The sequence below is a fragment of the Mauremys mutica genome, chromosome 5, assembly GCF_020497125.1.
Source record: "Mauremys mutica isolate MM-2020 ecotype Southern chromosome 5, ASM2049712v1, whole genome shotgun sequence".
Taxonomy (NCBI): domain Eukaryota; kingdom Metazoa; phylum Chordata; order Testudines; family Geoemydidae; genus Mauremys; species Mauremys mutica.
The window spans coordinates 69,566,540-69,582,471 of record NC_059076.1 but is presented as its reverse complement, the minus strand read 5'-3'; positions in this window follow the sequence as shown (position 1 = coordinate 69,582,471).

Genomic DNA, 15,932 nt, shown 5'->3' with positions numbered 1-15,932 from the left:
GGTTGGTAACTTGTAGCCCCTGGAGAAAAGTTAACCACAGGTGATAGACCACAGTCAGACTTGCTAGAGAAATCAGTGAGGTGCAAAGGGACTGCAAGCCAAAATCCCTGGGCTGGAGGGAGAGATGTGGGTCTCTGCCCAAGAGCCTGAAATCTTAAGTGGATATACTACAGGAAGATCAGGGTCGGGAGGGGGCAAGGGTTCAGTTAACACTGAAACTTAACAGGTTAATCACTGCTAAAACAAGGTGTTTTATATTCTGTTTCTGAACTGATTTGCAAGTGAACTGTTTTGTAAATATATATTGAGCCAAATTTTTCTCCTCATGTCTGAAGTAACTGTAAATCTTGAGTAACTTGCTGAATGAGCCACTCTGGTTAATCAGGTAACTAGCTATTCTGGGGATAGAATTGGACTCACTAGGTTACCTGCAGTATGAAATTAATATAAAAAAGAATTGTATGAGAACAAAACTATACTTTAGGAATTTAAAATAACCTTTACTTAGGTATATTAGGAAGTAAATCTGTTAAGCTAGAAACTTCAGGGAACCATATTTTAAGGAAACAGGGCCTGCATCAGAGGCAGTCTCAGGGCAACCTAATGCGTGCATCTGGCCTGTAGTGGGCTGCCTAACTGGCTACACTGCGTGATTGATTGGAAGGGTCAGCAGATAAGCTTTTTAGCCCAGCAGTAGTTTAGCTGCTGCTCAAAGCAATCACGAACAGCTGTGATAGCTCTTGCTCCTGCCTTGTTCTCTTATTGAATTAGATTTAATACTTTTGGAGTCCATTGTATTTAAATGCAATTGTGTATGAGTTATTGTGGAATTGCATGTAACTTCTATAAGAGATCGACTAATTCAATCACTGGAAGATTTTAGGAACTTCAAAGGGCCTTTTGGAACAATACATGTAAAGTGACTTTACTAGGATTTCCTGGGTGGTGTAAGGAGAATGCAAATGATCCACTTTGAATCCACCCTTTTGAAGCTATGCCCCAGTGAGGAAAATCCATTGTTTACTAATTGATCTGGAGTTTCCAGGAGCACGTGAAGACCTCTGAAGGATGGAATAAATATGTTCTGAAAGTGCTTGTTCTGAGCGGAAGGAGGAAAATACAAGTGCTGTTGCCCTGAGCTGTGACAAATTGATTAACTTATTCCCACAAATAAGGAAATCCATGTGACAGTTTACCCCCCAGTCTGGGGTGCCACCTGATGTACTGGGGTACCTCCTTGCCCGCCTGTTCCACCAGCCTGGGCTCCCTTACACTGTCCTGCTGAGCCAGGCCCTCAAGCCTCCTCCAGCACACACACATAGGGGCACACCCAGCTGCAGAAAGATAGACACTAAAATCAGCTCTGCATGGGAAGACGCAGCTAGGGAATTGCCCAGAACTCAAGTGTACTCCCTCTCTGGAGTGTATTATCTTGCACTGCACAGAAAACTCTACAGTGTTAGCTCATTAAATTCACTTTCTCCCTCAATGTGGAGGAAGATATGCACAGCTTTTTGCTCCCAGTGATGAATTCCACAAACTGGTTTAGAGAAAACAAAACCAAGTTTATTAACTACAAAAGATAGATTTTAAGTGATTATAAGAGATAGCAAACTGATCAAAGCAGATTATGGAACAAATAAAATAAACACACAATCTAAGCTTAATACATTAAAGAAACTTGTTACAAGTAGTAATTTCTCCCCCTAAATGTTTTCAGCATTTCTTTCACAGGCCAGACACCTTTTCCAGCTTGGGCTCAGTTCTTCTCCCCCATTTTGTCTTTGTTTCATCCTGGGTGGGGATTCAGTGAAGAATGAACCCCGATTAACTCACTTCTCTGTCTTAAATAGGATTTACCTATGGTGGGAATCTTTTGTTTCCCAATTTGATCCCCACTCCCTATTAGTGGAAAAATACTAGTATTCCAACATGGAGTCCAGTACCAGGTGACATGATCACATGACCCTGCAATGTCAAAGCAGTCATGAGTCAAAGGTTATTTGCAGCATCCCAGGAAGCTTCTCAGGAAGGTGGAAGATTAGCATCTTCAAAGTCCTATTCTCCCTAATGGCCCATCCAGGATGATTGCATTTTGTCTAGTGTGCGCTCCCCAGGTGTAAACCCACTTGTAATTGTTATATAGTAAATATTCCTAAGTTCAGATACAGAAATGATACATGTATACAAATAGAATAACAATAATCAGTAAATCATAACCTTTCCAACAATACCTCACATGACCCATCTTGCATAAAATGCATCTTAGTTATGCGATATTCATATCATAACAATATCTCTATGAAGAATGTGGGGCGTAGTGTCACAACCCACTCCTGTATTGGATTTGAACGTAGTTCTTAACTGCCTCATGAACTCTCCATTTGATCCACTAGCTAATTGCTCTATGCTACAGCATTTTTTGGTAGCCATAATGTCCACAGAGTTGGAGAACTGGGGGCATGAACGGCAGACACATTCTTACAGTTTTCTTTTAGAAAACTCACGTCCACATCTTACATTTTTAACCCAAAATATCCTCTAATTTCCACATCAATTATGTTGTATATCTTCTTGTGTTTTTTCCAAAGATTCAACACTCTAGGCTGGAATCTACCCTCCATACTCTGGATGCTAGAAGGGAGTTAGCCTTCTATTTGAACAGAACCATACGGCTTAGAGTGCCTCTGAGACTGTTTGTTTCATTTGCAGAGAGATTAAAAGCTTACAATTTCCACCTAAAGGCTTTCAAAATGGATTTCTGGCTGTATCCTTACTTGTTAAGAGGCTACTAATGTTAAGCGTCCTTTAAGAATGCGACAGCTTATTTCACTAGATCCCAATCCACCTCCATGGCATGGGTGAAAGATATGCCAGTGACTGAAATTTGCAAAGCTGGGCATCTTTTCATGCTTTCTCAAACACTATGCCCATGTACAGCCTCTAGGCCAGATCATCAGTCTTGCATCTGGTTCCAAAGCTCGCTCCTACAGCTACTGCTTGGGAGCCACTTGAAGTGGCACTCATAGGGACACAACTTGAGGAAGGAGAGGTTACTTGCCTTGTTCTTCCAGATGTGTCTTCCTATGAGTGCTCCACTACTTGCCCTCTACTTCAGTCTCTCATCTGTGTCATTTCACAGTGCAGAAGGAACCAAGGATAGTTCATCCAAGCAACTGTATATATCCTAGGTACCACACACAAGGAGGTGTAGAGCTTGAGTGTAGGCCAAATGGGCACTGCTACTGAAAATCTCTGATTAAAGGTATGTTGTGCACCCACAGGAGCACACACCATGAAGAACTCCAGTTACTTCAGAAGGTGAGTAACTGTTCCTTCTCAGCCTTTTGGTCTCCCCATTTTCTTCCCTTTCTCCTGCTCCACAAAGAAAACAAAATCTGTACCTGAAAGGCAAATACCTTCTTACAACTCTGCTAAATAGCCCCTGGCTTGCTGATCTGGACAAATTGGTTGTAGGAGGGACTCTTCTTCAGCCCCAGGTTTCCATTCTTCTCTCTTCAGAAACAATACTTCCTCTAGCATTTTGTTGTTGTTCCAGTTACTAATGAACTTACACTGCACAGTAACCGGTAAGATCATCAAGTGTTTGGAGGCCCTTCCAAAATATTTAGGCACTACGGAATGAGTAGGTATATAGACGTCTTGAATGTCTTTGGTTTTGGAAGTTAAACTAACCTTGGGGAGTATGCTTTTAAACATTTTCAAGTTTGTTAATTAATATTCATGATTACTGTAAAAAGACATTGCACTGACTGAACTACAGAACATGACAGAATTAGAGCTACATGTTTTATCTTCTGTCACTAATGTGCCAGAAGATTTCAACAAATAGGTTTTTAAATTATAGCATGTCAAAATATTGCTAGTTTATTTTTTGCGGGGTGAGGTGGGTTAATTCTGTATCTGGTTATAGATCTAGACTTTCAAGCAAAAATAAGTTTGTGGCATTGGTTTGTTACCCCAAATCTCTGTGTAGAATAATAAGGAGGTGACATATACAACAGGTTTGACTCCTACCAGCAGCTATCAACTGGGAAAATTAGAAATCTGTGTGCCTCTCACCCATGTTGCATTGAAATAAAGGATAGAAAGGATAGAAACAGAAAAGATTTATTAAGGGATAGATGCAACTGGGGGAAGATTCACTATGGGGAACACTACAAATACAACTATCCATGAATAGATTCCAGTAAGGGGGGCATAAAGCCCAGGCCCTTAAACTCTCCCTTGGCTAAACTAATAAATGCCCCAAAATAATTACTCTCTTCTAATTGTAGATGGAGGACACCAGCAACGGATGGTCCATCTTAGGATCCCTGGAACATCGGAGGATCTGGCTCTCTCACTGCCAAAGCAGGAGATCAACAGATCTGAGCTGATGGCAAGTATTCACTGGATCCTTTGGTGGATTACAGGAATCAGGTAAGTATCATAGTCCTTGACAGATATTAGTAGCCAAAGTCTTGATCCAATGCTGCGCAAAGAACCTGGACATGGCTGCCTTGATGGTGGACAGCCCCTGCGTCACCACTGACAGTCCCTTTATATGCTCTCTGTGGTGTGCCTTTCTGAGGCACACACTGATAGGCCCTGCCCCCAACCAGTTCCAGACAGTTCTCAGTCCCTCAAGTTCTGCCTGGAAACAGAGTTTTGGTGGGAAAATGCCATGAAGAAGGCACCAAGATGGAGTTCAAACCCTCCCTAACATATGCGCCATCTTGAATTTTTAATCTCCATTTTGAATTGAAGCAACATTCCTAACAATATAATCATGTACCAAAACCACCTTACAGGTTCATCTTTGTTTCATAATGGTTTTGGTTATACCTTTCTTAAGACATTGTGTCACCTTTAATGACACCTACTGGAGGAGCAGAACTTACCAATTTTTCATATCTGGGATGCTGAATTCATTTGTGAAAGGACAGTGCCGTGACCAATGGCAAATTAGATGCTTAAGATCTACTTATTTTTCCTTTCCTCCTCTCTTCTGTGAGCAGTTGGTAGAAATTGAACATTTGTAGCTGCTCCTAGTAGCTGGTTCCTTTCTGCAGATTTTCCCCTCAAGACTGCATATGACAGAGGAAGGGAAGGCAACACCTGGGTCCTAGTTTCCCCAGAATGTGCAGGGGAGTTCCTTTGCACAGTTCTAGGTTTTGGGATACTGGGGAAGTGGCGACACCAGTGGGTCCCATAGTGCAGCCGTACATGCTTTGGGTGCTTGTACTGGTTGGAGTCTCTGGCTGATTCATGTCTCCTGATTTCTTGAACAACAGTTACTACCTTAGAACTGTCTTTGTACTGTGCAGGCATGCAGGAGTACACAAAAAGGTACTTATGTTCCTGCAATCACATTTTTTGTTAAACCAAGATGCCAACTATAAATGAATTGCAGCCAGACTCTCCTTTCAAAGCAAATGGCAAGTAGATGAAATGCACATTAACACCAGTGATTTCCAGGAGGGGCAGAATTAGAGTAACTATGGTCCCTGGACAGAAGAAGAGGCAAGAAGTTTTTAATTACCTCAGTGCTGTCCACCATATAATCTGTGAGCACACAATGGCACTTGTAAAGTAGTTCCTAAGGTTAGTGGAAAGCTTAAAGAATGCGGAGACACCTCAAAAACATACAAATAAAGCTGATAACATACAATAATTAAAGGAACAGACTGCCTGTACAAAATCTAACTCTAATTAATTCATACTGTCCATGAAACTCAGCCTCTGCCTGCCAGTACTAACTTGGATGAAGGTTAGCATTTCTGATAGTATTAAAGGTCTAGAAAACATGACCTATGAGGGAAGATTGAAAAAATTGGGTTTGTTTAGTCTGGAGAAGAGAAGATTGAGAGGGGACATAAGAGTTTTCAAATACATAAAGGGTTTTTACAAGGAGGAGGGAGAGAAAAATTTCTCCTTAACCTCTGAGGATAGGACAAGAAGCAATGGGCTTAAATTTCAGCAAGGGCAGTTTAAGTTGGACATTAGGAAAAACTTTCTGTCAGGGTGGCTAAGCACTGGAATAAATTTGCCTACGGATGTTGTGAAATCTCCATCACATTTTTAAGAGCAGTTTGGACAAACACCTGTCGGGGGTGGTCTAGATAATACTTAGTCCTGTCTTGAGTGCAGGGGACTGGACTAGATGACCTCGAGGTCCCTTCCAGGCCTATGATTCTAGTGTGTTTGCTGTGCTCACATAGTTCACTGTGCTTGTGCATTCTGTCCCTTTCCCTGCCCTCTCTATTTAGCTCTATGTCTACACTACAGCTTATGCTGGCATAAGTTGTCATTCAGGAGTGTCAATAAACCACCATGACATAAGTGTCGGAGAAAAACTCAGTTCTCGCTTTTTCGTTTGGGTGCAGCAAAATCAAATACTTTATTATTTCTCCAGTAATTACAATGGAGGGAGAGAGTGCCATAGGACACAGGGTCGCCCCAGTCCTGGACAGGTCTCTCAACTGGTAAACAATTACAGCAAGCCTTTATACTTTTGTTACAGACAATAGCTAACAATAATACAGACAATAAAGAGCAACACTACATTTTGTTTATACATAAGCCTTTCTGCTATCTTATTTGTCTCACCCCTAGAAGACACCAGCCTGCATATTTGGTTATCTATTGCAAGGTCGTAATAACTTTTCACACAGTTCGTTCTCTGCCTCACACTATCTTCGCTTCTACAAATCTCACGTTATTAGGGTCACAGCTAGCCTAACTCTTGCTAACTGACTGACATGCATTAAAATTCCCTTCAAATCCTTGTTAATTCTTTCCCTGCTTCCACATAAGTTACACCGGCATAAGCACTTATGAGCACAGCGCTATGTCAGTGGAAGAGCTTCTCCCATCGGCATAGAGTGTCTTCAACACATGTGCTGCAGCAGCGTAGCTGTATCGGTACAACTGTGCTGCTGCAGGGCTATATATATAGACGTGGCCTAGGTTGTAAGCTCTTTGGGGCAGGAACTAACATAATAGGATCCCATTCTTTGTTGGTCCACTAGGCATTGCCCTAATAAACATGATTAATAATAACTTAAGACAATCAGAAATATAGTGCCTCATTTCCTGTGTCTTTTTCAGGAAGGTTCATAAGCTTTCTGTCATCTTCAGTACTAGGTTGCAGAAAAAGGGTTTTAGATGCTAACACCACCAAACTTTTATTTGTTGTAAATAGGAGCTACCACTGTGCAGTTATCCTAGGACATGGCTTGATCAGCACTGCTACACCAAAAGAAGAGAGACGTGGTGAAATGCATTGTTATGTATAAAGCCATTGGAAAAAACATAATGTGTCATAAAAAGAACATAAAACCGTGGAATAAATCTTTTAGAAAGTTAAGAGGCAGATGTTCAGAGAAAGATGAAGTGTTTCACATCTTTGAAAATAATCTTAAAAAATGCTTTTTTTATGTTTATACATGTGAAAAATGAGCATCGGATTAGAAGGAAAAAACAGATTTGTGCAGTAGCTCAGATGGAACAACTCTTCAATGTGAAGGCAATAGTTTTCTAAAATATCCAAAACGTTCCTTTTTTAGGTGATGAAGTAGTATTTACAATATGCCTCCAGGTCCATTCTTCACACAGTTTTGAAAGGCTACTTCTGAGTAGAGCAGAGTGAATAATGGATTTTTCAGTTTTCTGGCAATACCAAAATAATAATAATAATAAATAATTCAGGTTGAATCAAAAACAATGTTCCCCAGCAAATCAAAGTCAGAAAAATCTTCAGTTGGGTTGAAATCAAACATTGCATTTTGTCCTGACAAAAAAGATTTGTTTCCAAGGCAGACATTTTTACAAAAGCAAAGGACTAGATTCATAAAATGTTGTGGAGGAAGAGGAGACCCTCCGTTATAACCAGTTGCCTAGTGGTTAGGCTACTTTCCTGGGATGTAGGGAAATCCAGCTTCAGTTTCCCCCCTCTGCCTGATCTGGTGAAGGGATACAAACTTGGGGCTTTCATATTACATGACACTGTTCTTGCCACTAGAATATAGGATGTTCTGGTGTGGGGGATCCCTCTCAATCTCTCCTGATGAAACAGTTCCACTGTACCTAAATAACCTAGTAGTTATTGGAGCAGGATTTGAACTTTGGTCTCCCACATCCTTAAAGAAAAATCATGTCCTGACTTTTCAGAGATGTAAACTGCACACACAAGCACCTCTGAAAATTAGTCCATTTATTTCTTTGTTCCTAGTGAAGGTCCATTCAACCATTTTTACTGGAATACAGTACCCGGTCTAGTCATTTTATACTTGAGATGGGAATCCTACAGTCACAGGCTTATGCAGTGTTAAACTTTTTAGACTGTCATTTCCACATTTATCACCAAGCTGTTGGAACAGATTTACAATAAAACCTCTCAATAGTACTCTTTCACTCAGTGAGACATAATAATTAGAGCAGGTTGGGAATTTTTAACCCAAACTTTGTTTTTTGGTTGGAAAACGCTGCTTCATCAGACTAAAGATATTTTGGCAGCAATGTGTCAGTTTTCATAAAACTTTTGTCAAAAAAGTTTCTCAGGTCCAGGATCGAATTTCAAGAGACTGATCTGTCCCAGACTAGTCAATACCCCTTTGGTTGGGACGTCAGAGACCCATGCACAAGTCTGCTTTATTTGGCAAAACTGAGACAGTATTTTCACTGAGCTATTGGCTATTCTGTGGTGGGGATACATCTCTTTTTTTAATGAAAAATGATGAAAAGTACCTTTGTTTTGCATCAGAAGGAAATCAGTCTTTGAAAGCTTGAAACTTTTCACAAAACAGAATTCTTGTTTTCTTGCTAGCCCTAATAAAAATGTTGCAAGAAAAACTAGCCAGTTGAACAATCTGTTAAGGGAGGTGGTGGAATTGCCACCAATGGAGAGATGCAACGAACATCTAACAACCCAGCTAACATATTGGTAAGGATAATAATCAGTATTTTCATAAATATGGAGAGTATCCACTCTGACAGGTTGGATCACAGAAACCTCCTTGGGCTTGCCAACTCATATGCCAAGACTACTACTGCCCCTGATTTCCCTGCTAACTTGGGACTCCAGCACCCTGTCTTGTTGAGCCAGCATGCCAGTCTGCTCAAGCACAGACCAAGGGTCTGAACCACGTGCCCCAAAGCTGTAGACTTAACTGATAGCAACTTAAGAAGTGTTCCTGTCTTTAGCACTCAGATGCCCAACTCCCAATGGGGTCCAAACCCCAAATAAACCCATTTTACCCTATATAAAGCTTATGCAGGGTAAACTCATAAATTGTTCGCCCTCTATAACACTGATAGAGAGAGATGCACAGCTGTTTGGGTTAATTAATAAGTAAAAAGTGATTTTATTAAATACAGAAAGTAGGAGTTAAGTGGTTCCAAGTAGTAACAGACAGAACAATGTGGATTACCAAGCAAAATAAAATGGAACACGCAAGTCTATGTCTAAGAAAACTGAATACAGATAAAAACCTCACCCAGTAAGCTTCCTTTTACAGACTAGTCCCCTGCTAGTCTGGGTCCAGCAATCACTCACACCCCCTGTAGTTACTGTCCTTTGTTCCAGTTTCTTTCAGGTATCCTTGGGGGTGGAGTGGCTATCCCTTGAGCAAGCTGAAGACAAAATGGAGGGGTCTCCCATGGGCTTAAATAGAGCTTCTCTTGTGGGTGGAGACCCCCTCCTCTTTCCTATGCAATGTCTAGCTTCAAGATGGCGTTTTGGAGTCACATGGGCAAGTCTCATGTCCAGTTTTTACATGCAGCAGCCATTGCTTACCTGCTACCTTGAATGTCCTCATGTAGACTTCTTATGTGGATTGGAGCCTTGCAGGATCCATTGTCCCTTAAGTGCTTCTTGAGTGGGCACTTAATTTACACTTTCCTTTCTCAAGAAGCAGACCAAATGCTTTACAAAGGCTACTTGAAAATCAAGCCAGTACACAGCCAATATTCATAACTTCGAATACAAAAATGATACATGCATACAAATAGGATTAATAGATTCAGTAGATCATAACCTTTACAGAGATATGTTACGTGGCATATGTAGCATAAAACATATTCTAGTTATGTCATATATACATTCACAAGCATATTTCTATAAAGCCTTATGGGGGGCACTGTCACATTCACATCCAGAGCTGATTTTGGTTGTTTCTAACAGGAGGCCAAGCAGTACTTTATTTCATTAGAATCCCACACCCAGCAGCTGGATTCGCTATTTGTGTCCTGTAATATTATTACCCAGCATTCTTTTGGTCTACAGACAACCACTCCAGTGTGCTGGCCACTAAGGAGCTTTCCTCTTCAGCTGAATGGTATGGGAGACATGCATAATGCCTGAGTGATTAAATATACTCCTTTGATAAATGGGGGGGAGAGCTCCCTTTTATGGACACCCAGCCAGCCAGTTAGATATAAAGTCCCTCTTGGTGGCTGTTCCCTGCTTGTTTTACCTGTAAAGGGTTAAAAAGTCTCCCAGGATAGGTAAAAGAAAAGGAGTCAATGTGACGGCTAGAACTTTTTAAAGTTGAAAACAAGACTCCCCTTTGTTTGTGTGGTGGTGTTCTCCGGAGAGTGGAGACACAGAGCAGCAATGCTGTAAGCAGCTTTGAAACCAAGTATGAAAAAGCATTCATTCATACCTCAAACCTACTTATCTGAAACCCCAGATCTGTAAGTAAATAAGGGAATGTTTAGAAAGACGCTATTAGGATTATTTCTTTTATTTCGTACTGACTCGTGGACTCCTCTGTGCTAATCCTAGATGCTTTTGCTTTGCTTGTAACCTTTAAGCTGAACTTCAAGAAAGCTATCTTACTGCTTAATTTTTGTAATTGTTTTTTTAAAAGATCTATCAAAAAGCCTAAGTTCCAGATGTATTTTCTTTCTTTTTGGGTTTAATAAAATTTACCTTTTTTAAGAACAGGATTGGATTTTTGTGTCCCTAAGAGGTTTGTGCATATGTTGTTTAATTAGCTGGTGGCAACAGCTGATTTCCTTTGTTTTCTTTCTCAGCTTTTCCCTGAAGGGGGGCTGAAAGGGCTTGAGGGTACCCCATAGGAAGGAATTCACAAGTGCGCCTTCCTGGGTACTCAAAGGGGTTTTTGCACTTGAGTGGTGGCAGCATCTACCCATCCAAAGTCAGAGAGAAGCTGTGACCTTGGGAGTTTAATACCAACCTGGAGTGGCCAGTATTAATTGTTAAAATCCTTGTGGGCCACCACCTTCTGCACTCGAAGTGCCAGAGTGGGGAATCAGCTTTGACAACTCATCCAAGGCATTACGAGTTTTGCCATATATTTAATTGTGGGTGTAACTAACTATTTTAGTGAGCAAATAACTAAAATTCCTACCCATGGTAGTTACAGTTACTGTGGTATTTTAACTGTTTTTATATATATGTAGTTAAAATAGTTAAATAAAACTACCTTAAATGTGCAGGGCACATAAGAAAAAAGTTTATCAAAAACTAGCTGTTTTAGTAAACAAAGGAAGTATTATCTGTAGCTAGTGAATTGAACTCATTATTTCTGGTCACCATGTCCTTCAGCACTTTAGAACTAGTAGATATCATCCTCTCACACCTCATTTTTATTCATAGATTGAAAGAGGAAAAGAATCTTCCTTGCTTTTCAACTCTGTTGGTTACTTAACTTTGAATGAATTAGTCATTGAACTGAACTAGTTGAATACACTAAAATGAAGAAATATTTTATTGGCACCTGTCAAAAATTGGTTTAGCACTTCAAAAAATTCTGGTGCCAAGGGCTTTGGCAGTGACATTTACCAGTTCTGTCTAAAATTTTGGCACAAGCTTAATATTATTTTAATTCATAGCTTACAAAGGCAGATGGGACAATTGTGATCATCTAGTCTGGCCTTCTGTGTAACACAAGAAATAGACCTGCCCCAAAACCATTATTTTTGAACTATAGCGTATCTTTTTTTTAAAAAATCCAATCTCGATTTCCCATTTTTTCTAAGATTGAAAATTAACGTTAATGATCTAGGGAGCTCCCTAACCAGCTCTTTAGAAACTTTTGACTGCAAGTTATCCAGACCTGATTATTTAAAATTGTCTAATTTAGTGGCTGCTGTTTAACATCCTCCTGAGATGCTAGTAGAATGGAAATCATACCATCATCATATGATGATATTACATCATCTGGCTTTTCCCCCAAAACAGAAAAGAAATATTTCTTGAATACTTCTGCTTTTTCTGCATTATTATTGATATATCTACCACTTCCATTTAAAAAAAACAGGAGTACTTGTGGCACCTTAAAGACTAACAAATTTATTGTAGCATGAGCTTTCGTGAGCTAAAGCTCACTTCTTCGGATGCATAGAATGGAACACACAGATTCTATGCATCCGAAGAAGTGAGCTTTAGCTCACGAAAGCTCATGCTACAATAAATTTGTTAGTCTTTAAGGTGCCACAAGTACTCCTGTTTTTTTTGCGGATACAGACTAACACGGCTGCTACTCTGAAACACTTCCATTTAGTAAAGGAGTAATACTGTTGTTAGGATTCTTTTTGTTCTTAATATACATAAAACTCTTTGTCCCTAATACTGCCGGCCAGAGAGTTCTCTTTGTGTCCCTTTGGTTCCTTTATCAATTTTCTACAATTCCTAGCTTCAGATTTGTATTCATTACTATGGACTTCTTCTTCCTTCCATTTGTGCTTGCTCTCTCTCTCTCTCACTCTTTCTCTTTCTCCATATATTGCTGCCTTCACTTCTCCTCTCAGCCATATCATTTTTTTTTGAACTATTACAGACATCTTCCTTGATTGTGGCTCTTTAGGCACCTGGTAAAATGCTCATAAATAATTCCCAATTATTATTCAATTTTTTTTCTGTTTAAATTCTTCCTCCTCCTGACTTGGCTCATAATTGTTTTCAGCTTCTTGAAATTGGCTCTTTTAAGGCACCAAATATACATATTATTGGTTTGGACTTCATTCAATTTGCACATTACTAAAGTGATCATGTCAAGACCACTTGTACCTAAGCTACCATTAATTTTTAATTCTGTGATCAGTTCCTCTATATCTGTCAAAATAAGGTCTAGAATAGAGTTTTCCCATGTTGAATGCAACACTTTTGGGTTAGGAAATTAAATCTTTTTGACTAGATTATAGTAAGTATGGCAACCTAAGTTAAGGCCTAAACTTTCAAAAGCAATTAATTTTAAAAAGTAAAATGTACTTAATTTAAAATAAATACTTTAAAAAAACAAACAAACAAACAAAAAAACTTCATCCACCCTGATCATGTTTTATAAATTCTTCTAAGTCTGTATCTCCAAAATGTCTTCTACAAAATACCTCACAGGCCACATATACAGACTTTGAAAAAAGTAAATTCCATTTCTAAGATCGTAGTGGGGAAAGTTTGCTTGAAATGGAAATGAGGTATGAACCTTAAATAGATTAATAGTTTCATAGAGTTTAAGCCAGAAGGAACCATAGACTGATCTCCTGATTATTACAGGCCATTAAATCTCATCCAGTTATCCTTGTATAAAGCTCAATAACTTGATTAAAACTTATCTTCTGAAAAGGCTTGATCTGAAGACGTCAAAAGATGGAAAAATCTACGCCTTCCCTTGATAGTTTGTTTAAATGTTTTCTCTTTGTGTTAAAAAAAAAATTAAAAAGTGCCTAATTTTTCATTTGCATATGTCTGACTTCAGTCTCCAGCCATTGATTATTTTTATATATTCTTCCTCTAGATTAAAGGTCCCTTTAGTACCCAGTATTTTCTCTCTGTGTAGATGCTTACACACTGTAATCAAGTCACATCTCAATCTTAATTTTGATAAACTAAACACGTTGAGTTCTTTAAGTCTTTCACTGTAAGGCCTTGTCTCTAGCCCTTGAATAATTTGTATGGCTCTTTTTTTCACCTTCTCCAATTTTCAACATTCTTTTTAAAATACAGACAGCAGAACTAGATGCAGTGTTTCAATATCAGTCAATATGCAGGCAAGAATCAGTCTAGATTCCTCTAGATTAAGGGTCCCTTTAGTACCCAGTATTTTCTCAGTCTAGACTGATTCTTGCCTGCATATTTATACCTGCCTCTGGAAATTTCAACCACATGCGTCTGACGAAGTGGGTATTCACCCATGAAAGCTTATGCTCCAATACTTCTGTTAGTCTATAAGGTGCCACAGGACTCTTTGTTGATATTTAGTACTCTAAATGCTCTTTATTAATCATGATATAGGTCTCACTCACTCCACATTCATACCCCAAGCACACTGCACCAGAGTCTGAAGATCAGAACGAGGTCCCGATGGCCAGTTGAGATTCAGTCTGATCGCAAGGTATGGAGATGGTGTTGCACACCTTTTCATAAACAGGGCCCTGGATCGATGGATGACTCCACATTTCAGATATGTCAGGCAACCATTTATGGACCAGTCTGTCATCAGCTCTCTGTCTCTGTTCACTGGATTTTTCACCCACAACTCCAAGAAAACAGTCCCGGGCAGCCTGCCATAATCCGAGGCATTCCTTTTCCCCCCAATTTTTGTCCACAGCTGTAACGGATACATTATCATAACACAGCCAGTGTTATTTCCTTATCTGCTGATTCTTCTTATTTCCCATTGACACAACAAAGTTGTTTTACATGAACAGTTCTTGAATGCTCAAAACCTTAAATCCTCACTTCAATTGCCAGCAAGCAACTCATGTACTCATGTCAAGCATATTCCGTTCACACTAGGCCTCAATGACCTGTAGTGTGTTACAATGTATACTGCTACATGTCCCAGTATACTCACTTCTCCACTGTTTATACAATCAAGGATTGCATTAACCTGTTTTTGCCACAGTATTTTAGTAAGAGCTCATGTTGAATTGCTTGTCCACTGTGACCCCTAAATCTTTTTTTCAGATTCACTGCTTTCCAGGATACAATTTCCCATTCTGTAAATATGGCCTACATTCCTTTGTTTCTACTTGTAAACTTTGCCTTTGGTTGTATTAAAACACATTTTGTTTGAATGGGCCCAGTTTACCAAGTCATCCAGATCTCTCTCTGTCTGCTGTGTCATCTGCAAGTTTTATCTCCAGTGATTGTATAATTATTTCCAGCCCACTGATGAAAATGTTGAATAGAATCAGTTCTGCTGCTGATCCCTTCAGAACCTCCATAGAACCACCCCCATTCAATGATTCTCCTTTCACAACTACTATTTGAGATCTGTCAGTCACTTCTTAATCCATTTAACGTTTGCTTTATTGATATTACATGGTGCTAACTTTTAATCAGAATGTCGTGTGGTACTGAATCAAATGCCTTACAGAAGTCTAAGTATATTACCCCTATCCTGTTACCTTTATCAACCAAACTTGTTTCATCAAAGAATGAAATCAAGTTTGTTTGAGAAGCCCTATTTTCCATAAAACCACGTTGATTGGCATTATTTATGTTCCTATCCTTTAATTCTTTATAAATTGAGTCAGTACCAATAATAAAATTATTATTTTGCCTAGGATTGATGGCAGGCTAACTGGCCTATAGTTACCTCAGTCATCCCATTTGCCTTTTTTGAATATTGGCACAAAATTATCACTCTTCCAGTCATCTGCAATTCAAACTAGAGAGGCTGCTGTTTCTACATTATAGAAGATGGGAATAGCCTAGTCTGAATTACTGAATTAAGCCTAGTTCTAATAGCTTAAATAAACATAACTTTTAATTTGCTATTATTGTGAAGTTTCATAAGCCTCATGATATGGATAAATGAAATCTTCATACTGTGTTAAAAGTTGGGCTTGCTGTGGAAGCTGATGACTAATTCTATTTTCATTCTATTTACTTGTTCATTCACTGATTTAAAGGCTTGTTCTTCTATTACTTGTTTGAGAACTAAGGCTAATTGAAG